At 38.2% G+C, this 26,479-nt stretch overlaps 1 protein-coding gene across 3 annotated transcripts in view; it reads left to right on the top strand.

Annotated features, from left to right (window-relative positions):
• Nucleotides 1-26,479, top strand: part of FIGN (fidgetin, microtubule severing factor) — a 103,273-nt gene that overhangs the window by 39,148 nt on the left and 37,646 nt on the right. Inside the window, exon 1 of one of the 3 annotated variants that reach the window (XM_026094374.2) lies at nucleotides 1,064-1,175. The exons of the other annotated variants lie outside the window; for them this stretch is intronic. The gene's annotated coding sequence lies outside the window, so the exon portion shown is untranslated. Of the gene's footprint in view, nucleotides 1-1,063; nucleotides 1,176-26,479 lie in introns of those variants that run through there. 3 annotated transcript variants of the gene reach the window in all.

The following is a 26,479-nucleotide window of genomic DNA, read 5'->3' as shown; positions in this document are numbered from 1 at the left end:
GATGCAAGTGCTATTCTTTATATGTAGGGTTAACTGCTAGTTATTTGAAGTTTAGCTGGTTAAAAAGCTGAGAAAAACCTTTACATTCATGAAGAAGTCTGCATCCCTGGTGACCCACAGGAATTTGTCAGCTTTTCATTAAAATATTGGGGTTTTATGTGTTTAAAAAAAAAAAAGCAAAATATAACCCTCAGCAGAGATTAAAATAGATTATATTGCCTAATTGAAATACTTCAGTATTTAGAGTGATTTATGATTTAAAAAAAAGGCAAAGGGTGAATATTTGTGTCTGATTCTGACAGCTGTGAGCCAGAGATTTTATATGAAGTTGTTGGTATATTACTTGCATTGAATATGCCCCTAAAAGATTTTGCTTAAGTCATTTCTCTTTTAGTGTCTTTATAAACATGTAGTTCATGTCCCGTTTTTATCTACTTACTGCTTTTTGCCATTGAGCTAGAATAGAATCAATCATAGTTCCCCACCTTGTCTTTCAAATGAGCATAGTACTGTGCTGGCCATACACCTTATTTAGTTTTAGGGCCCTTTACTGTGTCTGTGATACCACTGTGTTTCCTGTGGAGTTTGAGTACACTTATGAATGACTTTCCAGCACCAGACATAGTATATACCAATTTTCTATTGTATACTTTCCTCTGTGGATCAATATGGATTTTAATTAACTTCCTAACAAAATTACAGTTATGCTCAAAGCTCCCTCTCCCCTTGTGTCTTGCCAGGAACTTGGTCTTCAACAAGTTCCTATCATACTAGACAATGTCAAGAACAGACATAATTGAAATCCTTTTTCATTTATCCTGAGGCAAAGACACTTTTTCTTTCTTTCTTTCTTTCCTCTTCAGTAGATATGCACAGAAGTTTGCTAACTGGGGGGATGGAGCTGCAAGCCTACTGTAAACATCAAAGGTGACTTGATACAGAGATTCTTGGAAGAAGTTTCCACCATACTTGGAGTGTCGTGACACTGTTTCATTCAACTGCTTTTCCACACTGCGTTACATTAATAACCTCCTTGCAGGTTTCTTGGCAGATGAGGAGAAAGGGAGGCCTTCGGTAGAAACTTGGATGATGATTTTGAATGAATGAGGATGAAGATGAACTGTTAGCCTTAAAGCTAATATGAGGTAGTCCAAACACAAAGAGCCGTGAAGTAGGTCAGTACTTTTGTCTTCTTTTTCCATCAGTTTTTCTGCAGGACTGCATTTACAAATGTTTAGCTTATATTCACAAATAATGCTGGTATTTCTGTGTCTCCTCCTTGCCTGTACGCTATGCTGGATTGTTTTCTGTTGTTTTATCCCTTCTGTCATGTAGCTTTCGAAATCTCTTGTGCTAATAAGCATCTGATAGATCTCACCAGGAGTCTTGGCTTCATGTTTAGTCTTTCTTCATTCTAACAATTCGGTCTACAGTACATACTGTTCACAGGGTAGATCTCACATATTGCTGTTCAGCTGCCAGGCTCACAAGTAATAAACTCTCCGTTTCATATCTGAATTAGTGCAAGTATTAGGAGGCTTCTTCCACTGACAGAAACAGAGGCCAATGCCACATCCTTGGCCATGGCTGAGGAGGGCATAGCACCATTTGGGAAATGAGATGGTCAGCAACCACTCAATTTCTTAGGAAAAAATATACTTTTCTTGCAAAAATACACTTTATCTGTGGACAGTTTATTTCTGAAGAGGAAGAGTTGTATAGTGCGCTTTCTGGTTCTTCTGTGTGGCATTTAGAAACTTTGCCATTTAGTCCACAAATGCCATCTTCTTTCTGAGACTCTGTAACAGTAATGCTGAAGAAGCAGTGTTAGTGTTCAGAACAATTTAAATTATATATAACCAGCCTAATAGTGAGTTTTACCACCTAAATTTGGTTACATTTTGAAATGTTTTGTGCTGTCACTTAGATTTAAAAAGTTGAATCCAATGTTAAAGGCAGAAAGCCCACTTGCTCTGGCTGGAGTGTGTTCTGATGTTCAGTTGTTTAAATATTGTGTTATGGTTATCTGCCTGCAGTTCTCTTAGGCAAAAAGGTAAATTTGATGTCTCTTACCATCTTCCTTTCTGGAATTTGAATAAAGTATGCCCTATTCCTCCTGCGTAATAGTATGGGATAATCCCAGGATGATCACTTGCAATCTTTAAAGCTTGCAACTGTTGTTCCCTGCTGCAAACACACAGATAACACTATATGAAGTGGCAATGGGAAGGAAGCCCAAATATTATTACATATACATTATTTATTTTTTTCTCATTATATATGTTCTGTGGCAGCACTTTAAGAATTACCATCAGCATGCCCACATTGAAAAAACAAGTAGTGATGATGCTGTGTTATAACATGGGTTGGAATCTGACTATGCATCTTTTTAAGTATGTGCATAATTATTTTCCATTAAATTCATTAGACAGAGGATAAAACATTTAAGTCACTCTTTTAATAAGAACAATGTATACTTTTGCTTGCTAAATCATCCTTTATAAGATATTACTGTGTCAGCTGCGCCATATCTAACACAAATACTGCATGTATAGCATTACCTGCTAAGGTGTCGTCTTATTAGGAACTACTGTCTCAGCAAAATGAGAATATTAATCTAAAAGAAGTCTATTTCTTTTTCCAGGCAATGTAAACAATTCTATCCTACTTAGAACTGCAGTGTCAATATTTTGTACTGCCAGTGTTGACTTTATTCGTTGTGTTTTTTGGCATATGTTACAACTCTGAAGATTCCGTTTTTGGCTTTTTATTTGAGGCCAGTTCAGAATATTTCTGGTGCATATCTTAGATTTTTTTTTTTTTTGTCGCCTGAAGAGTTTTCGTGTATGTTTAAGTGTACTTTTTGAAGTACCTTAGTAATGCTTTTATATTTAAACAAAGTCCCACATTGCACTGAAAATTCCCTCCTTGGTGACCTAGGGAGTGGATACTCCAGTAAGTCTGTTTCATTCTGGACAAAAGCTTTAGCCATTGTATTTGTCCAGGGTTCTAGAGAGCAGTACAACTGTTGAAGCTTTTCCAGCTTTGACTTCAGTTTACAGATCTTCCATAGCTTGCTGAAAAACAAAAATCTCTCTACTTCAGGAGGGAGGAAAGTTTGCTGAGCATTTTTAGCAGTGGGAAATAAATAGCTTATGACCTGTTTCAAACAACATTGGCTTCCTATCAGTACCAAAATATTTTAAAGATTTGTTTGACGGGTGCTTTTTTAGCTTTAATAGTGCTCAGGATATTTATCTGTTTAAATCATAGTATTGCAAGAGCATAATGCCAGTACTACTCTTACCTGCACATCTGTAGAAAATACAAAGGATTTCTGATACAAGTCTTAACGAAGAGCTGAAAACCTGACTGGCTCACTGAAGACTTTTTTTAGAAACTCTTTGCACAGGAGTACATCCAGCAGTGAGTTCAGACACAAAGTTCTTTATGTATGTTCCTCATTCCAAAACTCATTCCAAAGCATGGTTATACCTTCTGTTTGGCTGGTAGAGCAGGTCAGTGATAGCCTCACCATGAAATCAGCCTTTAACTTCTTACCTGGAGATACTGCTTCCACTCTCTGGAGTTTGCTTAGCTTTAGCTTTAGAGAATTCTGGTTCTTGCTTAGAATTTTCTGGCCATGCTCTTTATCTTCTTACTCTGCCCCTGCTCAAAATGCTATTACCCAAGTAAAAATCTTTGTATCTTCTGTATCATCAAGTTGTCTGGTTGAAGAAAATGAGAATCTGCAAAAAAAAAAACCCACCCTTTTTCTTCTTTTACAAAGGTGTCTGTTGCTTCTGTGAATAATTCTTCTGTGCTAGTGGCAGTACTGTACTTTCTTTGTCCCTACCTTATATGTTCTCTGAGTGCTTGCTGATTTCTGCTAAAGGACGCAATTATTGCATTTTTTCCTGTATGCAAACTTGTGTATTTCAACATGGTAGTTGCCAAAGCATATACAATTCCAAGAACTGTTTTTGTTAGATTCCAACTTGAAATCTGTATACTGTTCTGGCCAGTGCTTCTTGTAATATTTCTTGTAATATTTTGGATTCTTTCTAGTGCTGGAGATCTGTTGGCTTCCATAAGTATCTATCCTTTCTTTGGCCAATTCTTGCCAGTTCTTTCCTTTAATAAGGTCCACTAAATTGCATGGTTGCTTCTTTCATCTAAGGTCAATCCTAAATCCAAATATATTTCTTTCTGGTCTCCATTTGAACAGGTATATCACTCATGTTCCTTTATCACATGAGTGTAGAGCACAGCATTCTTCAAATTCTGGAATAATTTCATAGCCCCCTTCAACTGAATTTATTGAGAACTGATATGTGTGCACTGTGCTTCAGACAGTGTTGTTATCTAAAGCACCTGACTGCCTTTCTCTTTTGCTGGCACCTTTGTCCTCCAGATATAGAATTTCATTCTGTAAACAATCTTCTGTTGTTAGTTACCATTTTGGGAAGTAAATGTTGATTGAGCTTTGTACTTGCTTTTTTTTTCTTTAATTTGGTGTTCTACTTAGCTTCTTCTCACTCTTGTAGGACAGAGTGTGCACTGAGACTTCATTAGCTGACATATTCACAAAATCTCCACTTTATTTTATCTTATTCCAAAATGAGAGCTCCTGCGCACCCCGTCAGATAACCTGCTTGAGGAGAAAAATCAAAGATGCAAGGAAGGCCAGTGTAAAGGTGAACACCGTAGCCATCCTGTTTGTCTCTGGTTGTAGCACCTCTTGTAAGCCTAGTGTCATTGTCTCAATAGTCCAGGGGGGATTTTGGAGTGTGAGGGAAAACTTCCATTAAATTTTCTCTTTCCCTGATGATAGCCCTCTGCAGTGGCAGCAGTTGTTTTGCTGACTTAACTTCTCCCAGATGTCTTTGCTTTTACATGGATCCACCCACCTGTGACTGATTCTGTAGACCTTAAGGCCAGAATTCCCTGGCTGAACATGGGCATGAAGGGTACCTGGACCTAGGTCCAAGCATGCTCAGTGTTATTGTGCGCGGTCCTGGTGTGACTTTGGATGTTATCAACATCACTACTTGTGTAGATAAGTACACAGCTTTTCAGCTGATCGCAAAACAAACCAATAAAGTGGGTTGGGAGTACTGAGCTTGTGTTGCTGATATCTTGTTAAACAAAATTCCTCAGTTGATAGAGAAATCAGCTGTGAAATTTTGGACCTGAACTAAATTAGCAATTGTAAAACTGGAGTCCTGCTTGTACATATTTTTAATTGTTTCGGTTACAAATCCCAAAGTACGCTTGCTAGATTTAATACAGATTATTTCTGAGATGGCTTTCAGCTTGTTTTTTCTCAAAGGATCTCCCCTCTGCCCTAATCACAGTTCTTCTGATACCGATTTCCCTCGCCAACCTGAAGTAAAATGACATGAAATGGGAGGCTTTGCATGGTGCTTGAATGGCCAAAGCTTTCTTGGCCCAGTGAGGAAAGTGGTTTGCAATGGGACATCCATCACTAATAAATAGCAAGGAAAAAGGGTTATATATCAGAGTTGCCAAAGTGAGTCACTGCTCTGAATCTACCTCACTGCAAACAGGCTGAGATACGATTTTTTTTTTTTTTCAGACTCTCAGTTATGGGCTAGGAATTGCTTTGGTGTTTGCAAATACATTAATGATTAGGAAAACAGGTATGGGGAGTTTCTAAAGAAGATACTACTGCTTTAGAAATTATACCTCACAGTTTTTACATGTGGAAGGAGAGAAGCTCATGCCCACAATGACAAATGTACGTATAAATAGCTGTAGTAGTTGTTACATATAACTTTTGACCATTAAGAGAGGACACTGTTGAAGAGAATAAGTCTAGGCAGCTCTCTGCTATAGTTCTAAGGAATCTAGAATATTAGGAGAATATATTAAGAAGAACATTTTTATTTTCCAGGTTAATAGAAAGGTAGAAAGACAAGCTAAAATATCGCACAAATCTGTGATTACCCTGGTAATTAGCATTTATACATCCAGGTGCAAAGGCAGTCAGTTCTACAATAAGCTCCACTAAAGCAGGCTCCTTACAGGGTTAGTTTCAGTTCTTGAGTTTTCTCTCTTTCATAGTGATTCCTTCAAATGATGACAGAAATGGCAAACATTTTTGTTATTCTGTAGCCAGGCATCTACTCCTTTCTGGAATAAATAGAAACATTAACCAAACATTTACTAGGATATTTACCAAAATCAAGATATTAGTATAACTGTCTTTGGACAATGGGCATGAGGGAAAAGGTACAAACATTCCTGCTCAAGAAATATATTAAACCTAAGACTCTGTGACATGTATATCACTTATAAAATACATATCATACATTATATTTATATAGTTCCTATAAGCAAAATATGTTATAAATGATAATGAAATAACAAAACTCAGTAGTTATTTCCGTTCACTGGAAGACTGCCAACAGAAGAGAGACTGAGGCAAACTTAAAAAACACCACTCCCCTCTCCTCTCAAGCCTTATGTCTAACATGATGTTTTCTTGGTGTCATTTTTAGGAGACTTTTTGTGGTGCCCCTTTCTAGGCCCTCTGGAGCTTACCTCACTCTTTAATAGGTTTATTAAAGAAAAAATACTTAGCCCATCTTTAAAGGAAAAAAATCTCATATGGGGTGTAGAGAAGATGTGTTTAATATTAAATGCTAGAGCAGTAGAAAGGTTAAATTTTCTTTGTCCACGCTAGAAGTAAAGCACATTAGCTAAGATGTTCACCAGAGCTTGATTTACAAACACAGCTTCTCATCTTGAAACACAGACCAGTTTCTTCTTGCAGGTCGTGGAACTGCTTGGGAAGCTGCTGCCCTGAACCATCAGCTATTTCTCTCAAGTGGAAGTTGCTGCCTCTACAGCCGAAGTAAAGGCAGTTTTAACCTGAAATGCTTTCCTTCGTACTGAAGTAGACCAAAATTGCTCCTGTCTCAGCTGGGAAGGGTTGTCTCCAGTGGGAGGGCAGTTGCTAGGAGCAGAGTGTGGTAGCTTGGTGAACCAGGGGGATCTGCAACTCTGCCTCCTCAGCTTCACATAAACTCTTAGAAAAGACGAACTCTTGTCTCATTCTCGATAGGGAAAAAGGTCCAGCCATACTGGAGTTAGTTATCATGTTGTTGCTGATAAATCACAGATTGGGAACTGTGCTTTTAGTGGTTTGCCTCACTGTTGATAGATGTAATATATATAAACAGGGTTTGTGTGTCTTCACTGGGGTTCTTCTCTTAGCTGTTGCATCTTGTATAACATGTAAGAATAAATTCTATTTCTTAGTGATGATTTCCCCTATATTTTTTATTGATTGTAATTAGAACCAAAATGGAGAGAATTAACAGCAGGAGTGTGTGTGTGAAAGCATCGAAAGAATGACTAGAAATGCATATACTAGGGCATTCAGATGGTGAAACACTGTGTAACAGTATTCTAAGAAAGATGTTACAAAGAAAATATTCTGTGAAGATTCAGTATCACTAGCCTCCTCCTCCCCTATGAATTTAATGCTTAATGTGATTCTTTTGGCTTTAAAATTGAAAGATTTTATTAGTTGCTAAAGCTATTCAGTAAGAAGGTATTTCAAAAAGAAACGTAAATTGTAAAATTCAGCTGGGACACTTATGCTACTGTTGGTACTGTTTTGTCGAAAACTGATTTAAAATGAACTAGAAAATTGCCAAACCATCAAAATATGGGATGTGGGAAAGTTAATATAATAAAGAAACAGTACCATGAGAAGAAAAAGTGCTATTTTAAAAATGTTTTTTTAAGAAATTCACTTACACAGAGAATAAGGCAAAATCATAATCCTTTATGAGCACAATGAAGACTGCGTAGCCACTTGATACAATACCTTTCTTATTGAACTCTGAAAGAATGTATGTGGATAGGGTTTTTTTTTTTTTTTTTGTGCAGTGTACATTTAGTTGGGTTTTTGAATTACAAGAAGGATGATACTGTGCTAAGTATGCTTTGGATTAGTGAAGCTGATGCCCAGTGCTGTGGACCAGTACATGTATGTAGTTGTGTACACGCGAGCAGGGCTGGTACTGCAGTAGCCTGAAGGCTTTGGTCTGACGTGCCGTTGTTGCACTGCTTGGAGAATCTGTGTGGCTTGATAGTGGACTGCAGTACTGGCTATGTTAAAAACAGAAATATGGGTTTTTTTCTCTCTTCAGTAAAGCTTGATGACGTTATTTTTGTTTCAGAGACAGGATGTGCAAAGAGCCAAATGGGAAGTAAATCCTTCTTATTTTATTTGATGTGGCCTCTTGTGACTGGCTGGCTGTATGAGATGTTCGTGTGGAATTTGGGGAGACCAGAAAACAAGATAGCATTTTACTTTAGTTCACTTATTAATGTTTGTTTAAATAGTTAACTCAGGCATGTAGAGTACAGGGAAAGATAAGACTGATTAGTATTTGCACTTTGCTTTGTACTTGCGTAGCTGGTGGTTCCTCTGAAAACTACCTGGTGATAGTAAGGCAAGGTAAAATGTTCGCATTTCCTAGTCCTCCTGCCACATGACTCCTTTCACTTTAGCATAGTCTTACATGCCCTTATTCATGGTGTGTAAGTCACTGCTAGGGTGCGGATTGTTTAATACCTGGTCACATATTGAACTATGAAAAGATTTGTTCTGGTGTGTGTTGGAAATAGAGATTTTCATGCAAAATTCAAAGGCAAGAGAAAACTGCTCTTGTTTCATAATGAAAAAAGTTCTTTTCTCTGCTGTCCCTGGAAGGAACATCACGTTGAAAATGCTTCCACTTGAAATCGTAATCTAAAATAGTTACGAGCACCACCTAGGATTATTGCTGGTGAAAGATAACAATGATGCTTTTTGAAGTTGGTTGACTTTGCTTATTTGACAACATTTTAGAGAAAATCCAGGTCCTGTCAATGTTGGTAACAAAATTTCCTTTGACTTAAGTGGACTCAGGGTTTCATTCCTGTTATATAACTGCTCTCAGCATTCGGTGGCTGGTCCGTGACACTTCCTTTCTCACGTACTCTCATCATGTCTGTGGCTTTCCAATTCTTGCCAGGGGGAGTTGCATGTGTGTCTCGCATTGCACAGAAGGGCGTTTGCTGAAGCGACCAGCACTGAGACTGAACGGGCCTCAGAGAGGTGCACGCAGAGCTGGAAGGTGTGGAAAGATCAGCTGTTTGGTAGTATCCTCTACGCAGATACCAACAACAGTGAGATGGAAGAAAAATCTCTCTTAACTATTTTAAAACAAAATCCTCATATTTCAAAATACATTGCTGACATTTTTAATTGAATTTCACCTATCCAGCCATCTTCATCAAGTATGAAATAACTTGGCCTTGAAAAATCTTGCTGTCTGTGTTTCCTTAAAAAACAGTGGCCATATTAGAAATTAACTACAGTGGTGTTCTGAAAGCACAGCCTGCCCCACCATCAGGAATGCCCTCCGGGTCCTTAGAAAGAGCCTCTTTGCTGATACAGCATCTTTTAACACATACTCCCTGTGATCTGTTTAGGAAACAGCAGAAGGTTCAGATGTGTTTCCTTCCTTGGCAGCCTTCACCTACGTTTCACACTTCTCTACACCCTGCCCCCTTCTCGCCAGAACTTAGAGAAGGATGTTTGAAACTAGTTGTCTTCTTCACATGACATGTAACTACTCACTCCCACCTACTCTACTGCTCTCTACCCAAAGCCTCACACGAGCAGCAGAAGGCTGCTCAGGAAGGAGGTGAGTCCAGCTGTTTTGGCAGCCTGCTGCTTTAACAGCTGAGACCCGTCTTTCTCCTTTGGCGGAGGCAAAGCAGGCTTAATGCTGCTTATCAGATACATTCACAGGAGTAAGTGCGAGGACAGTGAGCCAATAGGAATGTGGTATGAATAACTTGAAAAACTGCAATTGTGATTAACACTTCAAGTGCTATTTACTTTAACATTTGACCAAGATAATGCTGCTAATTTCTTTTAGCTCAATGTGAAATTTAGAGTCTGATTGTTCTAATTGGCAGGAAAGGGAAGGCTGCCAGAAACATGCTGATTTACCTCCTTCTTGATTCCTATTGACATCACTGAAGTTGCACAGGATACTAATTGTTAAAGAAAGTTACTTTTGGACTTCAGCTTCTTTCTGCAAATGTCTGCCTCTGACCTAAAAGCTCAGAATTTAAGATCCTCTAAGTTAATGCCATGAAGCAGACAAGATGAAAAAAAATCCTTTAGCTCATCTTTCACGGCTCTGCAGTGTCCTGCTACTTTGACAGTAGTGGCTTAATTGATCTTTCCAAATTAAAAACACAGATGAGCCAACTAGTAGAAAACAGCAGTAGTGGGGAAAAAAGAAAAGACATCTGTGAGTTTAATATGGACCATTTAAGCATCACAGCCTATAGAAATAATGTATGAAGCATTTGGAGAAGGTAGTTCAGCTCTACTGCTGAACATCTTCAGGCTCAGACACTTATGAAGATTTTATAGCAACATGAGAATGGAGTGATATAACCTAAAACACTTTAGGCTACCAGATCTATCACTGAATCAGTAAAATCCATCTTTTTGGCTCATAGACTGGCGTGATGTGTGAATTGCAGACTGATGTGGGGGAACTGCCCACTGCCATGAAGATATTAATCATTGTAATAGAGAACAAACTGAAGACCTCGTGTAGCATGCAGGAGAGACAACAGCCTTGGTGTTCTAGTCCCCTAAATCTCTTTCAAGAAAAGGAAATTGCCAGTACTCTTGGAATCAGCAGGAGAAAGGGTATCTGCTTTTTTCCCCTCCTTTGTCTTTCCCTATAATACGCCAGCCTCTTGCCAAAGAATTTTATTATGTCTCCTTTCCTTGAAGCCTTTGCAGTCTTGAAGTTACAGGTGAGCCATGCACTAATCTCATTAGTTTATAAAATTCCCCTCTGTTCTAAATAGTACATTCATAAGAAGTGGTACACATTATACATCACCTGTTTTATCCCTTTGCCAAGTATAAGACTCTAAAGTTATTCGCATTTATCATACTCGAGGGTCGCTATTTCTATATCTTTTTCTGAGTCAGTGCTAAAAAAAGAGTGAACATCTAGAAAGAAAAAAAAAGTCCTGAAACTGGGAAGAAAATACTCGGAGAGTGTTTGTAAAACACAGAAAATTTCTGGTAGCAGAGGTTTTTGCAGTTTCTCATGAACGATCACCTGAGTTGAAATGTATTTAGTCCAGACTGTGTAATCGTGTGTAAGTAACAGGATCCAGGAAAATAGCTAATAACCTTTCAAAAAGTAACAGAGTTTGAGCCAAATGTTTCCCTAACTTCAGTATTTCTATAGCTAAATCCAACATGATGTTGATTAGTGGCACTGCTGAAATTGGCTGGGGCTGTGGGCTACTGTCTGCAGAAAAATGGACCGAAGTAATTATAAGGGAGTGTGTGCATTCTGCCAGTTAAGCCTAGCTGCATTTTTCAAATGATTACAAAGAAAAAGGAAGGATTTTTGGTATTGATTTGGTTAATGTAAATATCAGGACCTGTTAAAATTGATGAATCTGGAGTACTCAGCTGCCTGTTGTCATTATTTCCTTCCTGCTATGTGAAATAAGATAGTATCTGATAGCTAAAGCAATGAAAATTTTGGTGGTTGGCTATGCCATATAAGTTCCTTAACACATTGCCTGATTTTGAGATAGCCTCTCTTTGACAAAGTTGAATTGTAGTGAATTCTTATTCTTATGTGTGTACATGCTTTTTACATTATTAAATATCAAATTCTCAACACCATTTTCCTTTTTAGGTTTGTAACTAGTGGCTCGTCTGCAAATCTTTACGGTTTATGCATCTCCTAAAGAATGGCAACTGGCTGTGCGTGCGCTGTTTTAGCCCAATAGGCATGTGAGCTAATATGGCTTAGTTGTTTTTCATTTCAATTTGTATTGTCTTGCAGAGGCTCTGGGTGAAGAGGGAACATGTGGACAATGGCACTGGCTTAACTTGTTAAGCCAAGATAACTTGATTGTGTTGCTGAGCCTTATCAAGGGCAATCAGCGCAATAGTTCTGGAGGGAAGATCTATCAAAGCACGACAGCCTTGAAGTTAGCTTTCCAGTATTCTCTATGCTTTTTTCCTTTTTTTCTTTTTTTCTTTTTTTTTAATATTGCACAAGCATTTTAGGACTTCTTAACATAAACAGGAATGTTTTGGGTAGATCAGAGATCTGTCTTACAGGGAAATGAAGGAAGAGGGTAGAGGTTACCTTTCCTTTACTCACAGGCTCCTTTTTCTATGTCAGTCTCCAACCTTCTTTTTTGCCTCCGCAGCGTGTTTTTGTCACCCTATGCAGAAACCACTGCCTGTGCTACCACACACCAAACAGCAGAAGGGGCTTGTTTTATTCCTGTTTATCACCATAGATTCACACCCTACAAGACTTTTTGTTGAAATGTGGCCTTGGAGACCTGGCCTTCTCTGTTGGGGTGGCAGGGAAGGCTAACAGTTGCCTTGGTTGGAAGGCATCAAATTGGATAAACAGAAAACAGAGGCCTAGAGAGGGGGAAAGCTCTTGATGGTGATTAGTTGTCATCCTGCTTGTCAGAACAAATGAAGAAGAGGAGCGCAATGTTTGCACTGTTTGAACAAGCCTCAGAGAGCAAATTAGATGGTAAATGTGATCATAATTTGCCTGCCTTTCTTGAAACTCCCATGGTGCTATTAGTGTTTTTCTTTTTTTTCAGGTAAAAAAGCTTTATCAAATACCTACTTCTGTGGAAACTGAAGTGCACTGAGGTTGTTTGCAGAGATGGTGTGTAAAGATTTTTGTGGTTTAAGTGGTAGTGTGTATTGTATCTCCTACATACCACAGGCTGTGGCAATGTGGTGTGTCTTGCCTTTGGAAAAGATAACGTATTTCAGTGTTGCACACGATGTGAAAAAAGATATAGAAATCTATCTATATATGTACATATGTAGATAGGTATGCATATCTAACTAAAATAAGCTTGAGCCTGACCTTTATTTTGCTCTTGGTTGCATATCGCTGATAAGCCAATTATGATATGTTTTGGAAAGATATCTGGCATATAAACTCTTCTGTCCTATTACACTGTGATAATGTGTAGTGACAGGCTGTGCTCATTGCTGAACTGTTGGCACACCTACAGTGACCACAACTGTTTCTAAATAAGAAAATCAGTAGTTCTGTGTTTTGTGTATATAGAAATGTGAGGTAACCTGTAGCATGAAGATAATGAGTTTGGGGTGGGGAATGGAGAAATGCTACTTACAGTTTATTTTACACATGAAAGTATTTCACACATAGCAGAAATTGTTAGTGTAAACAAGTATCAATTAAGAGAACAAGTATGAGCATTGTTGGAGAAGAAGGTAAAAGCTGTGATGCGAAAGGGTCTCTTGGGCAAGGACAGATGACTGACAGCAAAAAGATTTTAAAGTATTTTGACTGCCTTGCAACTTGTGGAAACTAATAAAAATTGACTGAGTTTAATTAGAGACCAATAGGAAGCAAAAAACCTTGTTTAAAAACCAAGTGCTTGGACTGTCACATCTGTTTGTAGTACCCAGCTAGATAAAAGAACTTTAGGTGACATCCAAAGTCATAAATGTCCTCAATGTATTGTTTAAGAAGAAATAAAAAAGTGAATTCACTATATCACTATTTGATATGAAGAGTAATGGCAAGAAAGTGTTAAGAGGAGCATATTTATTTTTATCTTATTATGAAATAATTTGTAGTATACCAGGCAGCTTAAACTGATCTTGCTGACACTAACATTTGCTCTCTATCCGATTGCATTTGCCTGTATGTTTCTGTTCTTTATCCTTTATCTGTCTTGGTAGGGGCTTACTGGTAAAGTACCCTGCTGAAGGCCAGTGTGTCAACGTTACCCAACATGAAAAAGAGAAATTCTGTCCTAACGCAGAGAAGAGCAATTCTTGCCTACCGGCTCTGGTTGGCTGTGGTGCCTGGAGCTTTGGGAATTACAGCAGCTCCTGGAGTTTCCTTTAGAAGTGCCCTCGGTTCTGCATCATCTCCAGCAAAGCTCTCCGATGGGCATATATTCTCCATTGATCTGCTGGGCATACTTCAGAGAGACACATGTACATTTTTTTGTTCCTGTGTGTTTTGGATGAGCTCAAAGCAGAGGAGTAGAATAAATGAAAAATGTTCTGTTTTTAGTCAGCTACAGAATAGTGCCAGATATTGTATTGTGCAAATACAAGCTGGTAAGTATAAACTTTGGCTGATACAGTTTTTACCAATATTTTAATACACTGAAGTTCCAGTGAATCAAATAATGTTTAGAATATGGCTGGCAAAGTAGTAGTAAGTGCCACATTAGTAAGGCATAGTGGCAAGCAGTTGCATTTCATTTTTCTTTATTGACTATTTGTGGTTTTAAAATATTTTTTTGCCAAGCTCGTGTCTTTTTGTTATTTTTAAAGAGATGAGTACTTAACAGGCTCATACACTAATGATTTTTAAGCTGTAGTAGAAAGCACATAGGGTATGAGCAGTGATGTGAAAGAGATTAATTAAAATCAATGTTATTTCAATGAATACTAATTGAATTATTAATGCTTGGATCAGGGTTTTTCCCCATTTTGTGATTATTCAGCTTGTTGGCTGATGTATGCACCCCTGTTGATGAAAGCTGTCTCTCCATCTTGTTTTGTTGCTTTGTTTTTTTTTTTTTTCCTTGTTTCCTGCCCCTCATTCAGGGAATGTTGTAGATACAAAATAGGAGATAGGGACTTCTTAATAACTGATTTCATTTCTTCAGTACTGCCTCTGTTGTCTTGTCCAATACAGAGAACAATAGTGCAGTCTGTTGCAGAAGTAGCCTAAAAGCTCTTCAGGTGTACCATGATCAAAAGCAGGGTGGGCTGGCACTGGGGCTATGGTGGGATGAATCCTTAGCTGTAGGTGGGAGCGAGTTGTCAGAAACTGCTGAAGCCCTGACACCCAACTGTGCATCCACAGCACAACTGCTGCTAGGGTTTCTGCTTCCCCTGGTGTGATGTGTGGCGTACTTGAGCGGCAAGTGGAGGATTTTTGTGTGTATGTGCATGTTTGTATGGAGCAGAAGAAACAGTGTCTTCTGTTTTTCAGAAAGCTTAGTGTGCTAAATTGCTAAGATAGCTTTTTCTGCAGCTACAGTGCAGGCAAAACATGACATCTTTTTTTCCCCATAATTAACAAATGTTGTCCAGCAAGTGCAAAAGAGTTTGAAGTGGCAACTTGACAACAGGGCCTTGGCAAATGATCAGTAATTTTCTGGACTGCCATGGAAGAGCCACAGTTCATACTATTGAGACCTTTTAGGATAATAACTATAATGAGCTTCCAGTATGCTCTGAAGTACAAGCTCTTACTGTACCTATAGTACATAGGCGGGGAAGGAAAACCACCTTGATATATTATGGATGTTCAGAGAAGCCGATACTTTTAAATAACATCTGTCTAAATATTATTTGTTGGATTACAATACATTATCCAGGATTCTCAGATATAACTGAGCTATAATTCTCTCTTTTCTAGCCAGCTAGGGTCTGGTCTTCAGTTGAAGGTGTTGGACATCTCAAAAGTAAAGCATTAGTGTTCCCATCTTCAGCAGTATCTATAGTTCTGTCAGCCAGGTACAGTAGGTTTTTTTCCCTTCACTGTGAATCATCAGTACATATTATTTTAATTATTTATTACTACTGCCACTTATACTAATGGTATTAACCAATACTACTATTTGCATTTCTGTAACACTTTCTGGAGCACTCCACAACTTTACAGATTTGTTATAAAACTTGGTTTAGATTGGAACACTTTTTGGGAGAAAACAAAAAAAATAAAAATAGAGATTGAAAGGTAGATCTGTTGCCACCACAGATTCTGTATGGAGAAATTTGGAGAGAGTCATTGGTCCAGTGCCTGAGTCATGGCACTTCCTGCCCAGTTGACACAAAATCCTGCACCTTCATCTCTTCACATAGTCTCTCTCTTAATTATCATTTCTACCTGATGGGACACTTAAAATACTCTTGCCATGTTTAAAGTTCTGCCTAGATGCACAAAAGGGTTCATGAGAGTGCTCTATTCATGTTTTTCTCTTTTTCACTTCTATTTTTATTTTCCCCTATTTTCTCTCTTCTCCCTGCCCCACGATCTCCATATCTCTCTCCCTTGAGATGTATGAGATTTCTGATATGTTGTGTAACAAGATTTTAGTGATATCTAGCCATTCACCTAAGTAGTTTTTCAGCACTACTAGTAACTGAGGGAGGAAAGAATGTAACTTTTCTTCATATCAAAGGAAGTAGTCTTACTCTATTTGGCAATAGCACTGTGAACAGCTTGGTGCACATATGAAGTCTCTTATAACTTTCTTCTGCTACTGTAGTGCAATTGGTTTAATCATAAGCATTGGTCAGTGGAAGGAATGAAATGATTAACATGTGGGACTTGGCATGATACAGTATCCAAGTCCCATATCTTTCCTGCTATAAATCTCAGTTCCCTACAGCCTTTCTCCATCATTTCTCTGTAGATATTTGTTAAATACTGTCATGCTAGGCTTTCATTCAAACCTAAAGATCCCAAATAACTTGTTATTTAAATAGGCAATCCATATCTGAATATGACCTCTTTATAAATGCTTCGGCAAAGAGTGCGAGTTATTACAGAAGATTTACCCCACTGCTTCTCGGTTAGATAAGACAAGCTGTTTAGGCATATCATGGGTTCAAAATTCCTTTGTTTGAGTTTCTGATCTACAGCATTCCTTAGATTATGTTCTGATAAAAGCTAGAGAGAACAGATTGTTTGGATTTGACTTCTTGGCCAGCTCCCATAAAACTAGCTTTCAGCTCAACCTCAAACCATTTTCACTATTCTCTTGAATTCTTCTTTGCTAAAAGATAGGTTTTCATGCGTGGGACTAACTTTCTGTATCCATCTAACTATGGATTCTTCTTCCACGCTTCATCTTAAGAAGGATGGAATTGAGGAAGAGAGACTAAGGATTCATCTTGGGGTAAGAGAACTTATTTTTTCCTCCTTCGGAGTTATGTCTCTTACCTTTAGAAGCCACTGCTCCCATTTGAATATGTATGAAGTTCTCATGATTTGAATCAATATGTTTAATAGAATTTTAAAAGGGAGGAAGAAGGAGGAATGTTAGTCCTTCTCCATCTGAAGTTAACAATAGACAGGACCCATTTCATGTGAAATGTCTGGCTTGTATCTCAAGACACATCTTTATAGGATTATTTTAACTCCTTATGCTCAAGGAGGCTTTTCTTCATTCTTCTTTGCAGTTGGGTAGATAACTATTTCAGGCAGTACTTCCTGGCCTCTTCTGTGTCTTGTATTGAGCCTTCACAAAGAGGCAAGCCTTTGAAACCTCTTGTTTTTTTGATAGAGTAATTCATAATTTGGATCTACAGATTGTCCAGTAAAGACTCGTAGACTTAGGATTCATTCCAACAGGTACATACTTACTTCAGAGAGTGCAAACACAGAGTTAATGAACAGTATTGAGCAATGTAATTCTCAGTGCATTCTTTTAGTAGGGTCTACAAGAGAGCAGCTTTGAGATCCATCAATATGGTATTTGGATTGCTTGTTGTCCTATCTTTGCTGGTCTCCTATAACTAAAGCCAGATGTGTTTAAAGTGTTTTATTAAATATTCTATCTCTGGTGATATTTTTCCCCTCTGCTCTTTCTTGGAAATATTTGTTATTGTTTTCACTTCTTCCCATTTGTGCTGGGTTGACAAGACAGTGGGTAGCCATGCAAGAGAATATAGAATTGCTTTCTTTGCTTGTAATTTTATCATTTCCAAGCCAGGATAGTGGCTCCATCACCGTCCACCTTGTGTTTATCTATAAGAGTCCTTATTGGCTGGGAAAGGCAAGAAAATCACATTTCTCATTATTAGTGGGAAGATAAATAAATAGGAAAAAATTTCAGTTTTTGGATAGTTACTGATGGAAAGAAAAAAATAATGGAGGAAGGAGACTTAGAAATCCCTGCACACACTTATTTTTCTGAGAAATAATATTTCTAAAGTAATTTTTGGTCTTTTATGTCTCCTCAGCTATGGCAGAATGCCCGAGCTTTCAAGCGTCTGCAGTAACGAAGGGTGACATCAGGTGAAACCAGAATTCAGCAGTGGGACTATTGGGATATTTCATGGGTGTCTGTGTCCAGAGCTTGGAAAGAGTAGGGAAAATAAGCCTATTGTGAAAGGCTAACAGAATGGCAAGTGTCTATTTGAAAAAGCTAGGTAAGGAAATTACGCTTACCTTTCAAAGAAGGGTATTAAAAGGCTTCCTACTATTATTTTGCAGAGGGGAACGTGCTGTAGAGCATGAGCTGTTCATGGTCCAAAAGACCTATTTGAATTTTATTTATTATTTTTTCTGTACTTGCTGTCTTGCTGGTATGATGTAGCTACCATAGAGAGTGGATAAAAGAAGTCAAAGACACTTAAGCATATTATTAGAGTGAATGAATGAATGTAACTAGTATCATGGTTTATGGTCTAGCTACTGATTATCACTGAATGGTGTCTTCCACAGCATTGAATCAATACTGTGAAATCTGTGGGTCAGAGACTGTGAAGTGATTGACTCCCGGTGTGATTCCAGAGCTGAGGTGGCCAACAGAAGAGGGGGAAAGTGCTTAATACACAAATGGTGGTATAACAGAGACGGAAAATAGGAAGTCAATGAGTAAAGGAAAAGATGCTCAATCTTCACTTCTTATAGTGACCTTGTTCCTGTTTAGAAATATTCTACACATATGCCAACTGCCAAGTGGAGACTAGGTGATTCTGAAAATATAGCATTTTGTTGAGTTCAGTAAAAAATAGTGCCTTTTAGAAAGGTGACAGAAATTCTGCAAGCATTTCCTATATCAGGAATCTAGTCAGATGAAATTATGGCTCCTGATGACTCAGGTCCTGCAGCTTTTCTGGGTTGTTTAAATCACTGGGATCGTTTGGTCTTTTCCTTGAATAATTTGATACATTAATTTTTTGTTCCTGTTTTTTCCATTTGCGTTTGCTTGATAATGATTTACTATCTATTCTTTTCTCTCATATTTTGTGTCTGGGGAACTTTCAATTGCAGATTGTCCTTTGTAAGAAGTGGTGTTTTGTCTTATTTTTTGCTTACTGATGTCAGTCCAAACACTTGTAGGAGTTTACTGATTCCAGTAGTGGTACTCGTTGGCAGACCAGTACACCCAACACCATCTCTGTCATTGTGCTGTCTTTCTCCTGCAACTCACTTTTAGATAGTTTTAGCAAGTTGTCTCTTAGGGACCAGAGGATGAGGTGAACGTGTTTTTCCTCTTTGAAAAGGTAAAAATCCTCAGGATTAGCTTCCACAACAGCTCTAGTATTGCATCATTACTAACTCTTCATCTTAAGTGCTTCTGAAGTCTTTCGATCCCTATCTGATGTTGCCAGGGACACCGATTCTGGCAAAAGTATTGCAAAATTTCAACCGTGGTAGCATCTAGTGGGTCTGAAGAAGTATCCAGCTGCCTTCTACCAGTTCCTCTCAGGACCAATAGGAAACACTGCTATTGCCCCCAAGCTTTCTTATACAGGCCTATATCTTTCTGGAGCAGGGGATAGAAGAATGACATCAGGTTCACTTACCAACTCATCACACTGCCCATAAGGAACAACAATTCTGCTCAACAGATTAATCAGATAGGTTAATACTCCTGCTCTCTGGTGATTACCAGAGGTCTGTTTTGATGGCTCTCATTCTGGCACTTTTCCTGCTGAAACCCCTTTCCATGTTACAGTGGAGCTAATTAATTCCAGGGCAATACTGAATGGTTTCTTTCAGGTTAACAGTTCAGTGGTTTATGTCTGGATGCTCTAAGTCCCACCAAGATATCTTGAACCAGTTCTCCAGACAGACAGTGTAAGGAAGGTTACCTTGCTACTGGAGGTACAGGCTTTTGAATAAGTGAGGTCATAAGCAGTTGTAGTCTTAAATGTTTATAGTTTTGAGTTGCATGATTTGTTTTTCTGCTGTGAAGATGCTGTGTCTGTCTTTTACTGAAGATCAGCTGCATTTATTCAGTAGTGCTTTCAAGTAGATACAGCATTCTTCTGCACAGGGATCATAATCTGCCATGTGTTAATAACACATGTCTCTATTGCAGAAGTGACTGTGTTTCAGTGACCACCTTTAAGACAGAATATCATACAATAAGAACTGAGAGGCATAAAGGTTGAGATACAACAATGAAGAAGATACTATGGGAATTATGTGCAATCTTCAGTTAGGCTCTCTGAGCCTCTGTAGCAGAGACAGTAATATATATTACATTTGTAGGAAAGTCAAAAATAAACCTGTCTGTTTCTGTGCTTATCAAATAATCAAAACTTGTGATTGTCAGGTAATCAAAATTGTCACTGCATTCTAAACCATAAAATTTTACATTAACATTTTTTTGTGCCTGAGTGGATAAGACATAATAGTTGAAAGACATGTGACAACATTTCCTTTCTAAATAATTTTGATTTTAAACTGAATTGCCTGTCTGTGCATACTCAAAAGTTTTAAACATTGGTAGAAGAAATCTAAAGTTTGGCTGCTTTTTGAGAGTCTATAACTTACATTTTTTTGATAAATTTTCAATTTTTGTTGAAAATACTTTTCAGTGCTTTATTATTTTCAGACCGCATACCCTAAAGTTCTAAAACTTAGTTGTACCTCTACAGTGTTTGAAAATTAGCTTTTTAAAAATGTTATTAATTAGGAAAAAATATTCTTTAATTAGTCCTAGGGGAAATGCAATTGTGGAAGACTTGTGCATAACCAAACAGATTTTGGAAGATCCAATTTGGTAAGCTGCCCTCTTGCTTGCTAAGCACCAATTCAAGAAATTACAGTCTGACTTCAGGGTAGGCACATTCCTACTAGAAAACACACAAGGTTTTGTAGTGATTTATATGCTTATTTTGCCAACTCAATGCTGCGGTGCTTAATATTGTGAAGAATGAACTCTCTAGAATTAGGCACTTGGTAACCTTGAATTCCTCTTTGTTCTCTCAGGTTTTGTGCTTAATTGATTTGCTACTTATTTTTGAATGCGTTTTTCTATTATTATGATTATTGTGCTGCCGTTAATAGTTTTATTTCTCATTCTTTTTTTTATTGAAACATGCTACACGTCTTGACTTGAAGCTCTTAGCATATTTATTCTATATTAGACACTAGGCTAGCAAAAGCCAACCCCGAAGGGACTCTGCCATTTCCAGTTGTGTCTAAAATAATCTCTGTTTTGCTGTGAGCAGGGACTGTCCCCAAAAGCACTGAGTTTGATCCTTGTCTAGTGGAAAGTGGCTCAGTATTAGAGTGGTTTGATGATTTGTCATAACGGAGGATTGAATGGACAGGATGGCCTTGGAGAAGATGAGGTATTTGAACCCCCAGTTCAGACCGTGGAAGTAAGGGTATTCTCTCAAGGATTTAGACAAACTAGTGAAAACTAAGCCTCTTCTAACCTCCACTAGATTGATAGCAGTACTTCTATGTTATGTAAACACTGAGGCAAGGCAGGGTCCATTTTTGCCCTCAGTGTTGGGAGGGGACAGTGTGTACTAACCAAGTCCCTTCTCAGAACAGCTGAAACTTGTATTCCAGAAAGAGCTGGGATCATTTGGCAAAGGTGGTGACACTGTTCCTTGCTTTGCTAATGATCTGTTATCTTTTGCTAACATATCATCCCATGTTTTACCATATTGCAGGTCATATGTCCACTGTACTGATTACTGTCTTATGTATTTCCTTGAGTTAGTCTCCCTGTTCCAATGTGATCCAGCCATCATCTTTGTTCTCACAATCTGTAGGATGGCTATAATCCAAGAGAAGCTGAATAATCTCCTAAATCTTCTGGCAGTACTTTCAGAAGAAAAGGTCTAGTCTTTGTATTTTTAGTATCCGGCTTCAGATTGTAAGGGGTATATCAGCATGATGTAAGATCTGATGGGGAGTTCTGCACACAGCTGATCTGAGGTACCATGTTGTATTTTTAGAATGATCAAAAGTTCTTAAGTGATTCATAGAGTAATTTGGGTTGGAAGGGACCTCAGTTTGGGTTGGAAGGGACCTCTGGAGGTCATGTAGCCCAGACTCTTGCTCAAAGCAGGGCTAACTTCAAAGTTCGGTCAGGTCACTCAGGGCCTGAGTTGAATTTTGACAGTGTCCCAGAATGGGGGTTCGCCAGCCTCCCAGGGCAGCCTGTCCCAGGGCTTAGCAGCTTTGAGAGTAGTGTCTGCACTAGGATCCTCTCTTCAGCTTTGCTACCAAAACTCGCCCTGCCTTTTCAATGGCTGGAGCTGCAACATGGTGCATTTTACCTTTTATTGCCACCTCACACGGAGGAAGAATGAAGAGCAGCGTAGGTAAGATTTGCAGTGTATGATTTTCACTAGTGCTTTGCTGTTTTGGAGTACGTGCACAGAGCAATTGTAGCAGAGTAATGACATTAAGACACCCCTAACTCTGGCTCCGACAGGATTGCTTCTATTGTTCCCTTCTTGAATGGACATTAAAGGAAGGACGGAGACAAACTTGCGAGTAAAAATGAGCACTGGTTAGTTTCTGAAGAAAAATGACAGTAGTGAAACGTATTTAGTATGGCTAAGAGGTTGCCAAGGGAGGACATTGTTTATTTGAGGTTCTTGAAAGGTATAGACATCAAGGAAGAAGAGAAATTCTTTAGAGGGGGACATGGGAGTGTAACTAATGGATTGGGAGAATTAATGGGATAATAAAATAATTAAGAAAGGAGAAATTTCACCTGAAGCTGTCAAATTTGACATAACTGATAGGAGATGGAATTTCCTAGGTTATACTTGAAGAAGAATTAATTCAAGAAGTGTCAATTGGCCAATAAATCATTTCAGTTGGAATTGCAGAAGAGGTTTGTAGCTTTCAAAAGAAAATTGTGTGTGTTTTTGTATGTGAAAAGATCACCGTATAGTGTGCCAAACTGTATAAATGTTGGCAGCCAGGTCTCTTTGAACAAAGACTGTTTCATCACTTTAGGCACAGGCATCTTATGGGTTACTGTGCAGCGAGAAAATTTATGTGAGTTGTTTTCTCTGTAATTTTAAAATGTGATTCCCAAATCTTCTGTTTCTCTTCATTTGTTTTCTTTCTTCATCTTCTTCATTTTTCCCTGGCTAAAATGAGAGGAACAATAATGGAAATACTTGGTTAAGGACTTGGAGTGTGCCTCTCTCTTCTGTGCATCTTCACTTCTCTCCGTTAGTCTCCTGTCAGTCATGTAATGCTCGCACTTAATCTTTCTCCTCTTCCCTTTCCCTGTCATACTCATGTTTGCCAAAAAAGGAAGTAAATTGTGTGGGATGTGGGATGGCTCTTTTCCTCTCTAATTTTTGGACACTTTATTCAGAAGGGTTGTAGTTGGTTTCATTCTGTTTCTGCTTTTTCAGCTGAGAAGCTGCCACTGAGCGTATCTGCAAGTATAACTCCTGGATTTTTCTGTTGTCTGTGATATTCTGCAGCACAGATAATGTTATAAACATAATGTTACCACTATCTGTGAACTAAGATTTTCAGTATCACTGTTTTAGCTTCTTGTGCATATAGTTTTTCTGCGGTTTGTGTTACAAGCCCAGACTTTTGACAAGGGAAGGGCCGAGTTTGCCGCTAACATATATCAAATCACTTGTTTTGTTAGTATCCACCACTTCTGCAAGGAAAAGTAATTTCCACTCTGTTTTTACCAGGTATTCTTGCTTACATCAACTTGTAGCAACTCAGAGAGCCTGCTGGATTTTGTAGAGACTTCTGTGTTTGCAGTCAGTGTTGGGGTTACCATTAAGCAGCCAACGAAACTGCTGTGAAGTGGGAGTGACATTATCAGTCATCTTTCCTCCTGTCTGGACTTGCAAGTAAGGGAAGTACTTGCACTTGTCTGAGCTAGTCTAGGAGATTGTATGTGTACATAGATAAGAAATTACCTTTATTTATAGGAGGAAATCCTTCTTCCCTTTTGAACTGGGAGACTGAGCAAAACGGTTACAGTTCTCCTTTAAGTAAATGTCAGATTGATGCCAGTCTTGCCTCAATCAAACCTTAAAATAGTTATTACTGAAAGACAAGGCCATTTCTGTTCCACTGGCTGCTTGGCCCTCTTGGACATGACTTCAGCTATTCCTTCAAAGTTCCAGTGGAAAAATTTTGATTTTTAGCATGGACTAGTGGTTTAAAAACATTGATTTTTGCAATTGCCCATTGTACTAGTAAAAGCAGGGCCTGTACTGGTGGCATGTTGTAGCAATAGCTTACTTTTCTTCTTTTCTTTTCCTTGCTGTACAGTACGATCTGTGCTCTTCTGTAGCATTCTCTTCTACTTGAAAAGCTTGACACTAAGTGGATATATATTTTTAAATATAGACAGGAAAGCTATTATTTTTTATTTAGCTTTTACTGTGTAATGGAATTTGTGACAAGGTTATTTGCTTCAATATAATTTTGTGTACTGATTAGTGTTCTTTGGAAAGGGCCTTGAGGCGTGTTGCACGAAAGACGCTATATGAGTAGGGAATGGAAGGGTAAACGACCTTCATTTAAATGCAGTCAAGTAATCATTATCAAAGTTTTAAGCAATTTGAACTGCCTAACAGGAGGTATGATGACAATAATTGCCAATGTCCTTAAAGGACAGCTGTACCCATTTGATCACTGCCACATGCTTAAAGTTCATAAAAGGAAAACCACTTTTCACAATCTCTAAGCAGTATCTGAAGATATCTATTTAAACAAAAGCACATACTACAAAGTGGATATTTTAGAGCTCTTTGCTTGTAGCCGGGCAGAATTTTATCACATGCCAGTGTAGGTGCCAATACCAGAGGCTCGAGTAAGCTAACGTTAGTTTGAGAAAAAGAAAAAAAAAAGAAAGAAAAACAGTTCATTAGTGTTAAAATAGGAACAAAGCAGGTAGTGCATATCTAAAGCTGACTGTTTTTGCCATGCTACTGTCTGGAGTGCTGGGCTCTGGAGCAGTGTTTTGAGCTTAGCCTTCAGTGAACTGGGGACAAGCCAGTCAAGTAGGCTGAGCAACTTAGTAGAAATTTATATTCGTTTCTATTTACTACCTACCCTACCCAAATCATCTTGGAGTATATCCACAAATAGGCACGTGCAGGCAGAAATGGACTTCTTTGACTGCTCTGAGATTTGTAGAGAGGAGCTGGCTCCGGCTTGGAAGCTGTCGTCCGCTCATTAGTGTGGCTCTGCACCAAGTTAATATTTCCTGTCTTTCTCTTAACGTCCTCATCACTGGCGTAGTCCCACCAGTTTTCCACGGGCCAAGAAGAGCTCTGTAACGCTTCTGAGATGGGTATATAAAATACAAAAGGGCCTAGGGAATTGCTGAGTCCAGTCCCCTACTGTCACTATATATTATTGTATAAAATGATCAAGCTATGTCTTAACATGAGCTAATTATTTTTGTCCTTCAGGACTCTGGTTGGCTGTTCAATAATGTTATTGCCCTGGGAGTTACAAATCTTCTAATTTGCAGCATAAATTTATTTATTGCTAGTTTATACTTATTTGTTCTTGTGCCAGTGTTGTCTTTTTGACTTAAATAGTTCATATCCAGTGATTATATTTTTACAAAGGAATCCTATTCCCATTCAGCCTGAGCTGGATAGAACAAGCCAACTTATTTTAGTCCCTGTGAATGTAGACTTCGTTCCCAATGTCATCCCTGTAGCCCTTCTGTTCTTCTTCCAGTTTAAATTAATCTTCCTTGAAGAAGATCAGAATTGCAGTTCTGAGGTTTCACTGTGTAATGGCATTAATATTTTAATATCTTGTCTGGAAATATTTTGCCTGATTATATTTTGTGACTGCATAAACTGTTTTCTTATTTACATCCATTTGTTGGTGAAAGTCCATCTTCTGATCAGCTTACACATTTCACTTTTTTTCTTTCCCTTTTTTTTCCAAATGATTAAGTTTGAACTTGTAGCAGTTTTTTTTTTTTCAACTATTAACTTCTGCTTTGTAATACTACTTTCTATTCGTTACATGTGTTTAAGTGGAACGTTGTATTTTTCCTGTATGATATTTTGATTTTCTTTCATACTTATGATATCTCCTAATTTTGTGTAACCTGCAAATTTCCACGGTATGCTCCTACTTTTTTATGTCATACTCAGTAATGAATATAAGGCAATTCTGCAGAGTAATCTTTGAATAACTTCGTTACCAAGCTTCTTCCAATTCAGTAGATTCCCTTTCAATACTGTCTGCCATTATATGCCATTAGGTAGTACCTTAACTAATTTACTATTCTTTTACTAATCCTCACCTTTCCAGCTGTTAATACTTTCACATAAGGCAACCTATTCTATATGCAGAAGTGCAATTAGGTGATTTCTACTGAATTTCCTTTCTTTAAACTCAGCCAT

The sequence above is a fragment of the Dromaius novaehollandiae genome, chromosome 7 (assembly GCF_036370855.1).
Source record: "Dromaius novaehollandiae isolate bDroNov1 chromosome 7, bDroNov1.hap1, whole genome shotgun sequence".
NCBI classification, from domain to species: domain Eukaryota; kingdom Metazoa; phylum Chordata; class Aves; order Casuariiformes; family Dromaiidae; genus Dromaius; species Dromaius novaehollandiae.
This window is presented reverse-complemented; position numbering and strand designations above follow the sequence as displayed.